The sequence below is a fragment of the Stegodyphus dumicola genome, chromosome 9, assembly GCF_044657685.1.
Source record: "Stegodyphus dumicola isolate Sdum_Otavi_A_Nest chromosome 9, ASM4465768v1".
NCBI lineage: Eukaryota > Metazoa > Arthropoda > Arachnida > Araneae > Eresidae > Stegodyphus > Stegodyphus dumicola.
Genome location: NC_140776.1, coordinates 74,503,643 through 74,518,635, shown reverse-complemented (window position 1 = coordinate 74,518,635; position 14,993 = coordinate 74,503,643). Strand labels below are relative to the sequence as shown.

General features: G+C 30.4%; 1 protein-coding gene across 3 annotated transcripts in view; it reads left to right on the top strand.

Annotated features, from left to right (window-relative positions):
- The window catches only part of Archease (protein archease), a 61,587-nt gene that overhangs the window by 27,691 nt on the left and 18,903 nt on the right, over nt 1–14,993 (top strand). The window lies entirely within an intron of this gene.

The following is a 14,993-nucleotide window of genomic DNA, read 5'->3' as shown; positions in this document are numbered from 1 at the left end:
AAAATTTTTACAAAAATTCCTACTTGTAATTGCAGTGTATAAGAAACAGGTCCTCCTTCTACAGAACAAAGCAAAATAATGAATTGCTTCAAATGTAAACATGATGTCAGCTTCTACTGGTAGTTACTAACATTTGATTGGTTCTCAGAACAAGAACAGTGATTGGCCAGGAAAGCTAGACATTACAAACCACTTCATAACTGTGTTTTTTATTTATATTATACATATAACTTTTTTGTATTGCAAAAAATTGAATTTTGTGTTTTGTATTGAATTCAGTAATAAATTCTCTTTAAAATGATATATACAAGTTTGCATTTTGCAAAACGTAACATTTTCTATAAGCATACAAAGTTCAAAAACATAAAAATTTCCAAAAGTCCACAATTTTGGCCACCACTGTAACTGCAAAAACAATTAGATTTTTGGCTCAGCAGTAATCGAGTAAATGAGACGGTTTTTAAATAGTGCCAGTTCAAATCGGATTCGAATTCTGGCAGACATTCTAAATGTTTGGACATCTCCATGGATTTCCTTCTGTGTAACCTGAATACAAACCAGTTTCCTCTAGAAAATTACCACAAATACATCATTCTTCTTAAATGCTTTGTCTCATTCAATTAAATAACAACCTTTCCCTCACTGGCGATGTGTATGTAAGACAGTTTCCTTTAGAAAGACATCCACAGAAGTATCTGGGATGGAACGCTTTACTGTAATCCAAGTAATATAACATTCACAGGTGAAAAAAAATTATACTTTTATTTGCTTTTTCCTGAAACTGCGGAAAATAGTTCATGCAAGTAGTTTCACTTCTAAGTAAAAAATGCATTTTAACTATTTTTTGGAAGTATGTGTTATGTTTAATAAAAGACTAATTCTTAATAATATAATTTTCAATGAGGAGTACTAGCCATTTTAGACAATGGCCATTACTAAAGCCAGAAGCGGTGGTCACGTTATTATGGAGGCACCTGATAAGAAGTTCACCATTGCGTCCTATAAAGGGATGACCAATTTACATCCATGTCTTATCCGGGATTCAAATACGGATCTTTCGGTATGGCAGTCAGGTTCACGAACCACTTTCCCATCTGGGCGACAGTTCGTAATAAAAATAGAATTAGTAAAATGCTTACTATACATAGCAATTAAGCAGACTTATTGCAGGTCAGAGTCATTTTTCTACCAGCTAAAGGAATCGATTGGATACAATTATAAGACGTAGTTTAGTCCTTGATGATCCCCTTTCTGAAAAGGAAAGGATAGATGAAATTTTTATGATTTATTTCTTGTGTAATGTAAAACAAGTCCAGCTTCCCATAAGAAATCCTTTGCAAAAACATCCCTTGGCACAGGCATACACTCTTTGCTTGCTTTTCCTTAATCTTGTAAATTCACATGTATGTTGAAGAAGGTCATAAACATACATATTATTTTCTAATGTTATGTGCATTTAGGTCTATATAAAATAGCCGATATTACTTCCTTTAACCCTGCAATGGAGGGGCCGGCGTACAGAGTATGCCAATGCCATCTTTTGAGCTGTAATTTTTAGAACAACCCCTTCCTGAGCTTCCTCCCTTCCTCTACCCTCCTAGAAACATTCCATGAGTGCAATGCACCTGGTATTTCTCGTCAGTCTGGTTTTCGCCTTCCTTCCGAAAGCAGTTATTGTGAACATGTCACGTAGGCGAACGCAATATGCTGCTCCTCCAAGTATGTACAGAAAGAATATTGTACCTCCTGAAGATTATTTGCGCATTTTAGAAGAAGTCTCGGTTGATGAAGACTCCAACAATTTGGATAACGCATCTGATGTCGATGAATCGGAAGTCATCGAACATTCTAACCATGAAAGTGACTCAGAAATTGAGGGAAATGTTTCTAAACACCCTCATTTTCCTTCCTTAAATGATGTTTCCCCAACAAATGATTATTTTAGTGATATCGAAAGTGACATGAGTGATTTAAAATATGAATACTTTTTTGTAAAAACAATTTACAAAAAGAAGAAAGTTTGGAGAAAAATTTCTGAAAGAAGAAAAGGAAACTTATAAGTGGAATAAAGTTCCCCTCAAGAGCAAATTTGCCAGAACGGCTCAAAAAAATTTGATAAAAAAATATGTCCAAGTGCCAAAACTTTGATGATATAAATGATGAGCTTTCTGCTTTTCAGAAAATCATAAATACAAATATGATTGATGCTATCGTACAATATACAGTCAAAAGTCGTTAATTCGGACACCCATAATCCGGACCTCAAAGCTAAAAACTTTCGGCAGGCACAGGCGGGCACAGTCCTTTTACGCGTGCGCGTAAGACCTTGACTACTGCGCATATGCGTGTGCGCAAGTGCAGAGTATGTTTTCGCCTGCGCGTTTAATGTATAACGGACGGTGTAAGCTAAAATTATCTAATTATCTATTTCAGTTAATGTTAATGATTGTGTTGTTCCTTAATCTTCGAATTGGATTCCGCTTATTTTTTTTTTTGCAGACTGTAAGTGTAATTTTATAAAAGTAAACTTGAACTTTCGATTATGTCAAATAGAATTTCCGATGCTGGAACTTCCAAAGGATCTACAAAACGAAAGTATGTTTCAATGTCCAACAAACAAAAAGTGGAATTGCTGCAAAAAATGGATAAAGTCATGAAGAATGTGACAGAGAGGTTAGTGAAAACGAAAAAATTTCGATTGACAAGTTAGTCGGTATTCTCGGCACAGCAATTAACGGGACTTGAACAGCGGGACTTTGTAACTGAACAAAAAATTATGTCTGTTTATAGAATTAAAGAGAAAGTATTATCACATAAAATGAAGCAACTTAAACAACTTACATTGAAAGAAATGTTTAATAAAGTAAGCAAATATATATTATGCTTTTTTTTTTTTTTTTTTTTTTTTTTTTTTTTTGTAAATTTTGATACCTTTTAGATCATAATTGTTCTTTATTTCATAAATTACGGTTTCATATTTTTAATTTTATAATTTCTGCATGCCATCTTACGAGATTTAAACTGATGATCTATAATCCGGAATCGCTGAAGTCCCGACGAGTCCGGATTAACGACTTTTGACTGTACAAATATTTATCTCAAATGTAACAGGACTGCAGATGATCTCCAAAACATCTCAAAAAGAAGCATATATGATACTAATAGAGCAGAAATGTTGGCCTTTTTAGGAATTTATTCTTATTATGTCAAAACTCAATTTGGAGGAAGCATGAGCAAAAGACGGTACTAGAATTGAAATTTTGCAAGGAGTCATGGGTCTCAAGCGATTCAGAAACCTGTGTGCTGCTATTAGATTCGATGATAAAGGCACAAGGTATGCGCTAAGAAAAACTGATAAGCTTGCTGCACTAAGAGAATTTTTTGAATCTTTCAATCAGAACTGTCAAAACTTTTATACACCAGGTGACGAACTCACAATCGACGAGAAGTTGGAACCCTTTCGCGGGAGGTGCTCTTTTATTCAATTCATCCCCAACAAGGCCGCAAAGTATGGTCTGAAAATTTTTGCAGTTGTTGACTCACGAACGTTTTATAGATTGAAGCTTGAAATTTACTGTGGCAATCAACCCCCAGAACCTTACGAGGCTTCTAATTCAAGTATTGACATTGTAAAAAAGCTAATCGGTGCGTACGAAGGTTCCAACTGTAACCTGACAACCGATAATTGGTATACAAGTTACCCGCTAGCTCAGTGTCTTCTTACCAAAGGTATAACACTTGTGGGCACGCTGAAAAAAAAAAATAAAAAGGAAATTCCAAATGAATTCCAGCTATCAAAAATCAGAGAAGTCAGCAGTTCACTGTTTGGTTTTCAAAAGGATATGACAATTGTTTCATATGCAACGAAAAAAAATAAGTGTGTAATACTGCTCAGTACTTTACACGATGATGACAAAATTGACCAGGAAACGAATAAACCTCAAATAATCCTTGATTATAACAAATGTAAAGGCGGAGTTGATACCATAGACCAACTCTGTAGTAATTTCTCTGTCGCCCGAAAAACCAAGAGGTGGACAATGGCAATATTTTTTGCACTGCTAAACGTAGCGGCCATAAATTCGCAAGTGCTCTTGAACTTCTCCAAACCTGATGCAACCATCAAGTTTAGAAGATATTTTTTGAAAAATCTAGTTACATCTTTGATGAAACCACATCTTCAGAATTGTCTGAAAATGCCATTTCTCCTGTTGCATTCCAAAACTATTATTAGAAGGCTGGTAACAACAGAAGTGGACAAGACGGCCGAAAGGGACAAGGAACCACCTGCAAAAAAGATCAAAGGACGCTGCACTGAGTGCGGTAGAATGAAGAATAACTACACTGAATAACTAAATGTTTTGAGTGTTCTAAGTTTACCTGCAAAAATCATCTGGGCAAGACAGTACAACTTTGCAAACATTGCTGCAGTGAACAGGGACAATCGGAAGAGGATTAAAATAGCAAAAGGTTTTCAAATTTTTCATTTGTGAAATTTATTACTTACCGAACTTTTCTTTACGGAATATTTATAATTTGTAATTTTTATTTATGTTCTTATAATTTTCATACAGAAAACAATGCAGAATACTATTTAACTTTAAATTACATTTCCAGTGCATCCACTTTTTGAATTAATTAAAAATTCGTAGCTTTACTGCTTTTTTTCTGTTATTCCTTTTCTTATATCATTTTTACTATGATGAATCACCTTATTAATGCCATGTATAAGATTAAATAGTTTCAAACACGAAGCAGAGGCTCGAAAAATGACCTGGCATACTTCATACGCCGCCCCTCTAAGATTGTACCATACGCCAGCCCCTCCAAAACTGAGGGTTAAATAAACTCCAATTTATGCCGGTATCACAAACTAAAATACATGTAAGATGATTCAAAAGACATGACAGAAAATATTAATATTTTTCTTATAGGTGATTATCCCGTTGTATTATTTAACAGCTTATCATCCAAAATGCGGAAGCATTTTGGATGATAAGCTGTAATGCTGTCATGGTATATCCAAAATGCTTCCGCATTTTGGATATACCATGATTTACTGTAAATTTCAAATATTATCACGATTTCCTTAGCCTTTGTCACTGAGAAAGGAGCATTGCTTTTTCGATTAAATAATTACAATCATTTGCTGCGTAATTTTAATTAAGAGGTAATTACAATTACATTGTAATTTTTATTAGAATGTATAATTACAGTTATACTGTATATCCAATTAGATTTCACAATTAAAATGTAATTATAATTAAAATGCATTTGCGTAAATTGTATATGTAATTAAAAATTGTTAGATTGTAATTGTAGTTACAAAATAATTGCATAATATTATTACAATTACTATATGTTTTCAATTGCATTCTACAACCACATTCACAATTAAGATCATGATTTTCCTGGGCTACGTAACTGCTTTTATCAGAAACAATTGCTACCCTAATTACATAATTATAATTACTTACTGGAGCTACAAGGACAGTGTAATTGTAATTTAAATGAAATTATGTAAATTGTAATTAAAAAAAAGCTACTTCTTAACTATAACTACTTAGTAATTGCATAATTTTATTACAATTACAATGCAATTTCAATTTCATACTACACTTATAATTACAATTATCAGGGACAATTACTTTCCTAATTAAGTAGTTATAATTACAACTGCAATTGCAATTAAAATTAAGTTGTAATTAGCAAATATAATAATAATGAATTTGCAATTACATTTTTATTGTAGTTGTGATTAGATGCAAAAAAATTTGTAATTGTAATTAGCTTATACAATTATAATGCCTGTAATTACCATTGCATTGTAATTGCAGCTAGATTTAAGAATTAAAATGCAATTACATACATTATTGATGCAATTAAAAAGTACTTACGTTCTAATTGTAATTGCAAAGTAATTGCATAATCTAATTACAATTGCAATGTAATTGAAATCACATATTTCAAAATATTATTGTAGTTACAATTACTGTTGCTTGTAGTTTTAATTATAACTGCAATTACATTTTGCGAAACTGTACGTAAAATTTGGAGAATAACTATGCTGGAAAATGAAAATTCTTTTTACATACATAACCATTTAATTTTACTATAGCTGGTATAAGCACAGAACAGCTGGAGGTTTTAAGCGAGCTATTTATTCTGAGTTATAAAATGGTTATTATTCCGAGTTGTTATTCAAAACATAATGATAAAAACCCATTTGCCCTTAGCGAATAGTTAGTTTCCTCTCATCAGTTACCTCCTGCAGAGGAAAATTATCACCTGTCAGTTTACATTAAGAGCAGAGAGGGGAGGGCACTCTGAGACAGGCCGCATATATGCTGCTTTGCCGTTTCGTGCCTAAATTTAAGTTTTTGTATGTATTCTGCCTTGCCATTATGAGGCCCAAAATATTTGGATGCATATATGCTGCCTTGCCGATATGAGAGCCATTATTTTCGAACGCATATATACGGCCTTGCCGCTTGGAGGGTTAAGATGCTTCCACAAAAAATTCCAAAATTTCCTTTTTCTTGTGTCATATAGAGTGGACTTTCCAGTGCCATACTTCTCGAATAATTTTGAGACGAATAGGCCTTTATCCATTTTTTGAGCAATTCCACCTTTTGTTTAATGGACATCGAAACATGCTTTCGCTTTGTAGATCCTTTGGCAGCTCCAGAATTGGAAACTCTTTTTGACATAATCGAAAGTTCAAGCTTAATTTTTATAAAATTGTTCTAACAGTCTGTAAAAAATAAGCCAGATCCAAATAGAAGATTAAGGAACAGCGCAATCTGCAACATTAACTGAAATGCCTTAGATAATTTTAGCCTAGCTTATACCATCCGTTATACATTAAACGCATATGCGCATAAAGTTTGTAGCTTTGAGGTCCGGATTATGAACATCTGGATTACTGACTTTGTACTGTAATAACTGAACTTTCAGATATTAATTATTTACCATTTAAAGTTAATTAATTATTAAAAAATATATTTGTCTTTGAAAAAATTCTCCTGATTTTTGAGTGCCATAGGTTGACAAGTATGCGTACGGAATTGATGTCAAGAAAAAAATCTATTTTGAATCCATTTTATAATCTTTTTTGGCAAAAAGAGTCCTTTATTCTGTCCATACATGTAGATGTCATGCAAAAACATTGTTCAAATGGTTTCAAGAGTGGTTGAAATGGATATTTTCGCTAAAATATGATACCTGAAATTTTTCATGATTACAATACTTCCTTTATATCATCCCAGGAAGTAAAGAAAATCAGAGCATTTTATGGCAGGATGAGGAGACAAAGAGTAGAAAGTTTCCATCTTAAAATTTTGATGTGTCAAAATTTGCATGTTTTTCAAACAATCCAGACGAACTGAAAAAAGCAAGATTATATTACTGGGATAAATCTGAAATGATGAATTTACTTTGTAGAGTCATTAGGAATTTTTTTAAAGTAGAGTCATCAGGAATTTTTTACTCCGGACCTCCCAAATATGCATTGAGCATGCTTCAAGTTACAGCACAAAGACATGTTAAGAGGAGGGAGAAAGTAACTTATAACATATAGTACTTAACTTCTTCATAAAGAACAACTGAAATAATGCTGCAGGATCACAAAATATACAATTTCTAGCATAATTTCATTAATTAATGTTAGTAGCGTTATCTTGGCTTCATGACCTGGACCATTAGCTCCTATCCTGTAATCTGTTGATGTTGTTAAAATTAAAAAGTTTTTAATTCTCAATATATCATCCAGTTGTACAAAATAATATGCGAGAGTTATTTATTGAAAAATTCATTTATAAAGGAATTTTCATATTTAGTTACAGCTAAACTCCAATAAGTATTTGTACATAATTTAACTTTTTTTGGTGAGAATTTAAAGCATTTTCTTTTAAAACTTAATGCTTTCATGAAGCATTTCATGAGTATTTTTTCATTTTTATCAGAATGCCTTTTTCAGTTGGTAAAATAATCATGTATCTCAAATCACTTATGTATCAGCAGCCTAAATTTTCAACAGCTTTGATAATGTATTGAAATAGCTAGTTCAATCCACATTGAAAACAGAAGAATGTAGATATTGTTTTAGTAATTTCTTTCAACATCAACATACATGAGTACTGTTGATAATTAGATTTTGTTTTCTACAAGTAATTTTATCAGACAGATTTGCATTCAAAGAATTTAGATATTTCTACTATGATTTTTATTAATAACATAAACTGAACTTTATCATAAGTAACTAAAAATTCAACACCTGTATGGTGAGTTAGCAAACTACATGCCTTTACAAGCATACTCTATGACCTCTTATCTTTTCACATTCTTGTGTTCCAAGAATAAACTGCATCAATTAATCTTCATAAAGTAATTCTGTTTTCTTTAACATTATCCGCTGTTTTGCCGTTACATGTAAAGAATGATCAGTTATTTTTCGTGTGAATATTTAAAAGCATCGCCTGTATGAGATGAAAAGATTTTATGCTTATCTTAATAACAAACTAGTTTAAACTAGTGATGCTATGTAAGGTACTCTTTTATTAGAAAGAAATAAAGAAAGTAACTTTAAGTAGATACATTCTCTACACCCAAAAAGTTCATTAACAATATATTAAATCATAAAATAGTTGAATATAATCAAATCACATATTATATGAGATATAGTAATAAAATTACTATGGATGTGCTTATAGTATACAAGTAGGGGGGAACTGTGTGCTTTTACAATTAGATAACAAGTTAGAATCAGTGTCATCTATTCTCAGTGAAGACCATATTAAGCAGTTATGTTTCCCAAAAGTATGCTTTCTTCTTCCTCTCTGACATTATCAGAAATTAAAGTTCCTGAGTATTTACTCAGCAAAGGAAAGACAGACTACTTTTTGTATGATTTGTTTACGTGGCTTAAGATAAAAATATGCCTATGATACCTTTTTTAAAACTATCAACTGTTAAAAACTATCTATAAAACTATCAGTTAAAACTAAGTTAAAGCTATCAACAAGTTAAAAGTATCAACTAAAAGTTAAAACTATCAACTGAAAAAAACTGAGAGTTAGTTAAAACTATCAACTGAGAAAGTTAAAACTATCAACTGAGTTAAAACTAAGTTAAAACTATCAACTGAGAAAGTTAAAACTATCAACTGAGTTAAAACTAAGTTAAAACTATCAACTGAGATAAAAAAGTTAAAACTATCAACTATCAACTTAAGTTAAAACTATCAACTGAGAAGTTAAAAAAAGTTAAAACTAAAAGTTAAAACTATCAACTGAGTAAAAACTATAAGTTAAAACTATCAACTGTTAAAACTATCAACTGAGTTAAACTATCAACTATCAATAAACTTAAACTATCAACTATCAACTGAGTTAAAACTATCAACTGAGTTAAACTAAAGTTAAAACTATCAACTGAGAGATTTGTGTACAGTTGACTTAGAGTATGTTACTGGTACTCTAGCCTGGAATAACAGGATTTATTTATCATTATAGGCATTTCATATTCTTTTAAAGCAAAGGATAAGTTTATATTATAATAAAATCACTTAAATAATAGTAACCATTTCCTTAAAGCCAATATTTCTCAAAAAACATGCAAAAAATATTTTATAAAAAACCTCAGATTATTGTCTAAACAGAAGGAAAATACTAAAATGAATATTCCTATTTGAAAAAGAATATTGTTTGAATAAAGTTAAATATATATAGATGTGTGTAATAGCTTAGAAAAGCTGACTGCTTGTAGATGTTGATCCATAATGAACAGCAAACGTGACAGCTGAAACAGATTAAATATTCATTTTTATTTCAATTGACATTTCTGGTCACAATTCACTTGGCACTCATCATGCCTATTTCCAGAATATTTACACTTTTGATATTGTTGTTACTGGAAGAAACCAGCACAGCTGCATCTTAATGGTAACACAGGTAGACGTAAAGTGCATAGTTTTCCAATATTGAAGCTAAAGAGAAAGGGTTTGGCTATCAAAATCTTGAATTCCAAATTAGCTGCATCTTCATTGTTATGTAAAAGTAATATGATAGGATTAATTTAAGAATGATTGAGTCTAGAAAATGTTATCAAGCAATTGCTATTTTTAGAACAGAGAAGGGAAATACCAAAATTAAAATAAAGACTTAGGGTTCGAAATTAAATAATAAGGGGCTATTGCTAACTAAAGTTATAATTTTGATTTACACATTTTTTATCTAAATGTTCCTCCCCTTCAAAGAGAAAAAAACGTGGCAACAGAAAAGCCTTTTTAAGAGATAACAGGGTTCGTACCGTCCTTAAAAGCCTTTAATTTTTTCAAAAATGATTTTTGGTTCGGAAATACGTTTTGAAGCTTCAATAGACAATTAAGTATTTGGTTTAAACCTATGTTGTTGATAGTAATGCATAATTTTTGCTAATGGCGATACAATCATTAGTTGAAAATAACTAACTAATTAAAAATTTTTTAATATTTTTAAAGCTGAAAACAACTAATTGAAACTAATTTTCCTGAATTAACTAGACGCAAAATTAACTTTCATGAATTACTAAAGTTATTGGGTAGAAGTTTAACTGAAAATATACATTTCGTATTATATATATATATATATATATATATATATATATACACAGTACTCTATACATACTGTATATTTATACAGTACAAAGTCCGAGATCTGGACTCGTCGGGACTTCGGCGATCCCAGATTTGAGATTTTTCTGGATATTAGATCATTTTAAATCTACTAAGATGGCACGTAGAAATTATAAAATTGAAAATATGAAATCGTGATTTATGAAATAATGAAGCATTTATGATTTAAAGGGTATCAAAATTTACAAAAAAGAGCTTAATATTTATATGTTTACTTTATTAAAGATTTCTTTCAATGTGAGTTGTTTGATTTGTTTTCTCTGCTAATACTTTAGACTAATACTATAGGCATATAATTTCTTGTTCAGTTATTAAGTTCCATTGTTCAAGTCCTGTAATTGCTGTGTCGAGAATTCCGAAAATCAAAATTTTTTCTCGTTCAGTAACCTCTCTGTTACTTTCCTCACTATCGGTAGCTGTATTTTCTGGATTTAGAACCATACTACAGATTTCGCCCTCCGTTAATTGATTGATGATTGGGCATTGCCATCACAATGAAAAACTTCTGTTTAACTTCGCTAAATTCTGCCGCCTGGTGCGGCCATGCGAGCTCTGGCACTGGTTCTGGCTTTATGTGAATAACAAATCAGTTATTCTTAATTCAAATAGCACTAAATATAATCGTTTGTCCTATGAGTATCATTAACAAAATCTATTTTTAGCATAAGGAAAGAAATTTCTGCTAAATCTCCCCTTGTCAACATTTTAGCGCATTAAACTTAAATCTGTAATCGGATAATACTCTGTTATTTGGCGTCGCTGCATGATTCATCACTCAACTTGTCATCCGTTGATGAACATGCGATGATGAAAGCAAAATACAATAAATAATGATTCGCGATTTCAGCATCAAGGATATAAAATATTAGTTGGTGTAAAATTAACAAATGCTTCGGTTTGAGATTATGCCAAGCAGATACGCAGCTATGGAGTCAAATTACTAATCACACAAATTTATGCTAAAATAATTATTTCTTCAATAATGAGATATTTTATTTAGCCCCAAACTGAGATTAAGAATCGGGATTTTCGACATGTTTTTTTATGATGAGGAAAAAAATCTAATGCACGTGCGTAAAGCATACCTTTTCCCTTCAAAAAAGCCCTAAAAAATTGGTTGGTGGTAGTTGAGGTCCGGATTTTAGATCATTCCAAATATTGGATGTCCGGATCTCGGACTTTGTACTGTATATATATATATATATACATCTTTCAAAATATAACTTACCAGTATGGATCCACTCTTTTAAAATAATTCTACTTTAATTAAACTTAGGAGATAATATAATCAATTAATCAATATTGTTTAGGAAATAAATTATATATATATAGTAAAAAATGTATATTTTCACTATTCAAGTATTCACTGGGACAAGTATTCTTATCTTGTCACATGAACAGGCCTTTGTGGAAAGGGGCTTCTCTGTAAATAAAGCAATTGAAAAATTTAAGTGACTCATCATACATTTTTCAACGCCCGGTATTTGATTACATAAAATTTTCTGGAGGTGTTCTTAATATCGAAATTAATAAAGAAATGAGATCAGCAGCAGCTTCTGCAAGAAGTGGAGTTCGTTATTTAGAAGTTCAGTATTTAGAAGAACAAAAATCTTTAACTAAATCTGAAAATTCAAAGAGGAAAAGAAATATTATTGAGGAAGAAATTGATTATATAAAGCAGAAGAAAAAAATTCTTCAAAGGGACATTAAAGATATTAATGAAGAAGTAGATGCTTTAGCAGATGAAGCTGAGACCAGCAGGAACATTGATTTGTTTATCAAAGCAAATGAACTTAGAAGAATAGTTAAAGAAAAGGAAATAGACATAAATAAATTAGATGTTAAAATAGCTGAAAAGATTTCAGATTTAAAAAAAGCACAAATGTTTTGTATCTTTTATTGTACAGTTTATTATTCTAGTATCTTTCAAAAAACCAAGGAAATAAATTGTATGTTTACAAATCAGTTATTTTAATCTGCAAAATATTCTTACATTGTGATTATAATAGTAGTTGACTGTGTTTAAATAAATATCAAATAAGTTAAATAATAATCATGTAAATCTCTAAAATAGTGACTGTTATTAGTGTAAAATACACTTATACATGTTTTTCAAGAAATTATGTTCCTAATTTAATGTTATCTAATTCATAACTTGTAGGGAGTTAGTTTAATTTTCAAAATTTTTTTTATGGTAAGTATTAAATTTAATTTAATAATAGTGCATAATACACACTTCTGTTAGTTTCTTAAAGTGAAATTACAAGCATGAAGTGGGTTGTATGGATAATTGCTTTATTCTATTCATTTTTTTGTTTGCTGATAGGTCCTTAATTTTTTTTTTTTTTTTTGATGGTCCTTAAAAGTCCTTAATTTTCATGTAAGGAAATGTGTACGAACCCTGGATAAAATAGCTAAAGCAGTAGCAAATGAAGAGAAATATAATTTTGAAAAATATAAATTATAAAATTTGGATCAAATTACTTAAATAATTGCAAAATATAAGCTTTGATAATATTTTAGAGTTCTATTAAAATTTTCAATCCAAAAGTCTTTGTTTTTAGATTCCCTATAATCATATTTTTTTCAGGGAAAGCTTTTCACTCGATATCACAAATATAAAATTTTTATGCAACCATTACTTATTTTGAATAATCACAGCAAATTTCAAGATATAACTAATTTTTATTTTTATAACTTGCATTTTAACATCATTTGTAAAAGTGTTATTGAAGTTATGTTTACAGTTATTACTACATTTCTAATTTTACTCAAAACTAGAATATCCTACAGCTTTCTCCAAATACAAACATATCCTTCAATTTGGCATATCCATTTTAGCTGATGTATTACTTACTATTCATCAGTGTTTAAGGGCTGCTCCGCAGTTACTCATAAAAACCTCCATTACTTATACAAGCACCCTAAAACCCTTGTGAACTGCCCTAAAACATTCCATTATCTATATAAAAAAATTACTGTCACATTCCATTATATGGAAAAGTAAAATAAAAAATTCTATATGAAGAAAGTTGTATTTTTTCATAATGTGAGAGGGAGCCTTTGAAGTTTATATTGTAGGAAGAGAGTAAAATGAACAGGTATACAGAGGTAAAACCAGGCCTTTATGTTTGAGCCACTATTCCCTCAACATACTTTGTCTCTGCATATAATTATTTAGCAATTATACATTTATTAATTAATTGTAACAGTGATTTACTATAATTTCAAATTAGGTTTGCTTTTTAACTACGATAGCCATATCAACTATCACAATGATTATTTCTTATATATATATATATATATATACATATATATTTTTTTTTGTATTTCTGTATTCATTGTAACATTTCAAACTTCATACAATATATGCCAAAAAAAAAAAAAAAATCATTTTCTGTGCATATAATCAAATTTATTTGACTCGTTTTTTACTTAAAATTCAATCTTGAAATAACCTCAATCTTGAAATAACTCAAAATTCTTAAAATTCAAATTTTTATACAATAATTTTTCTTAAAATAATTCCAGAATTCTTTAAAAAAATTCAGAATTTTTAAACAATAGTCCGAATTTCTAATTATGAATACAGTAATTTTAATAAGCTTCTCTAAATAAAATAATTATTAACTAATTAATGCATTATGATGAATTGTAAAAAATAATTATAAAGTTCTATTTGTTATAAAATTAACAGAGTGATGGCTAATTGAATTTTTGGACTTTGTTAACAAAAAAGTAAAGAGAACTTATGTACGTCTTATTGTTTACATGATAACTTTTAGAATCATGAAAATAATAGTGATGCCAGATGCATAAACATAATAAAACAACAAAACAATGATGCCACTGAAACTGCACATAATATCAATTAAATACTCGATTCTCAACAGTCTCCTTCAAGCATGAAAATAGTCATTGTTCATATAGATTAACGTTTATTTATTGACTGTTTTTACACCAATCAACTTCTTCTGGAAATGAAACTGAGGTGCTGGAAGCACCTTTGTCAGAATGTTTGCTCGTTGTTCATTAGTTCTGACATAGCCTAGTTGAAAATGTCCCTTCGAGAACTCATCTTGCACAAACTTGTACCTTTAATCAATGTGCTTTGTGCATGTGTGGAACACTGGATTTTTGATGTACTTGATAGTACTCTAATTATCAATTTGTAGGATAGGCAATGAGACATTATTAGCTATCTCATTGTATTGGCATGTCAGGGAAAACTGGGCAAAATTTACCAATGTGCCCAGGTTTAGTACAACGAAAACAGATGCCATTGAAACATTTCACATCATTAAAACCTTTCATGCCATTG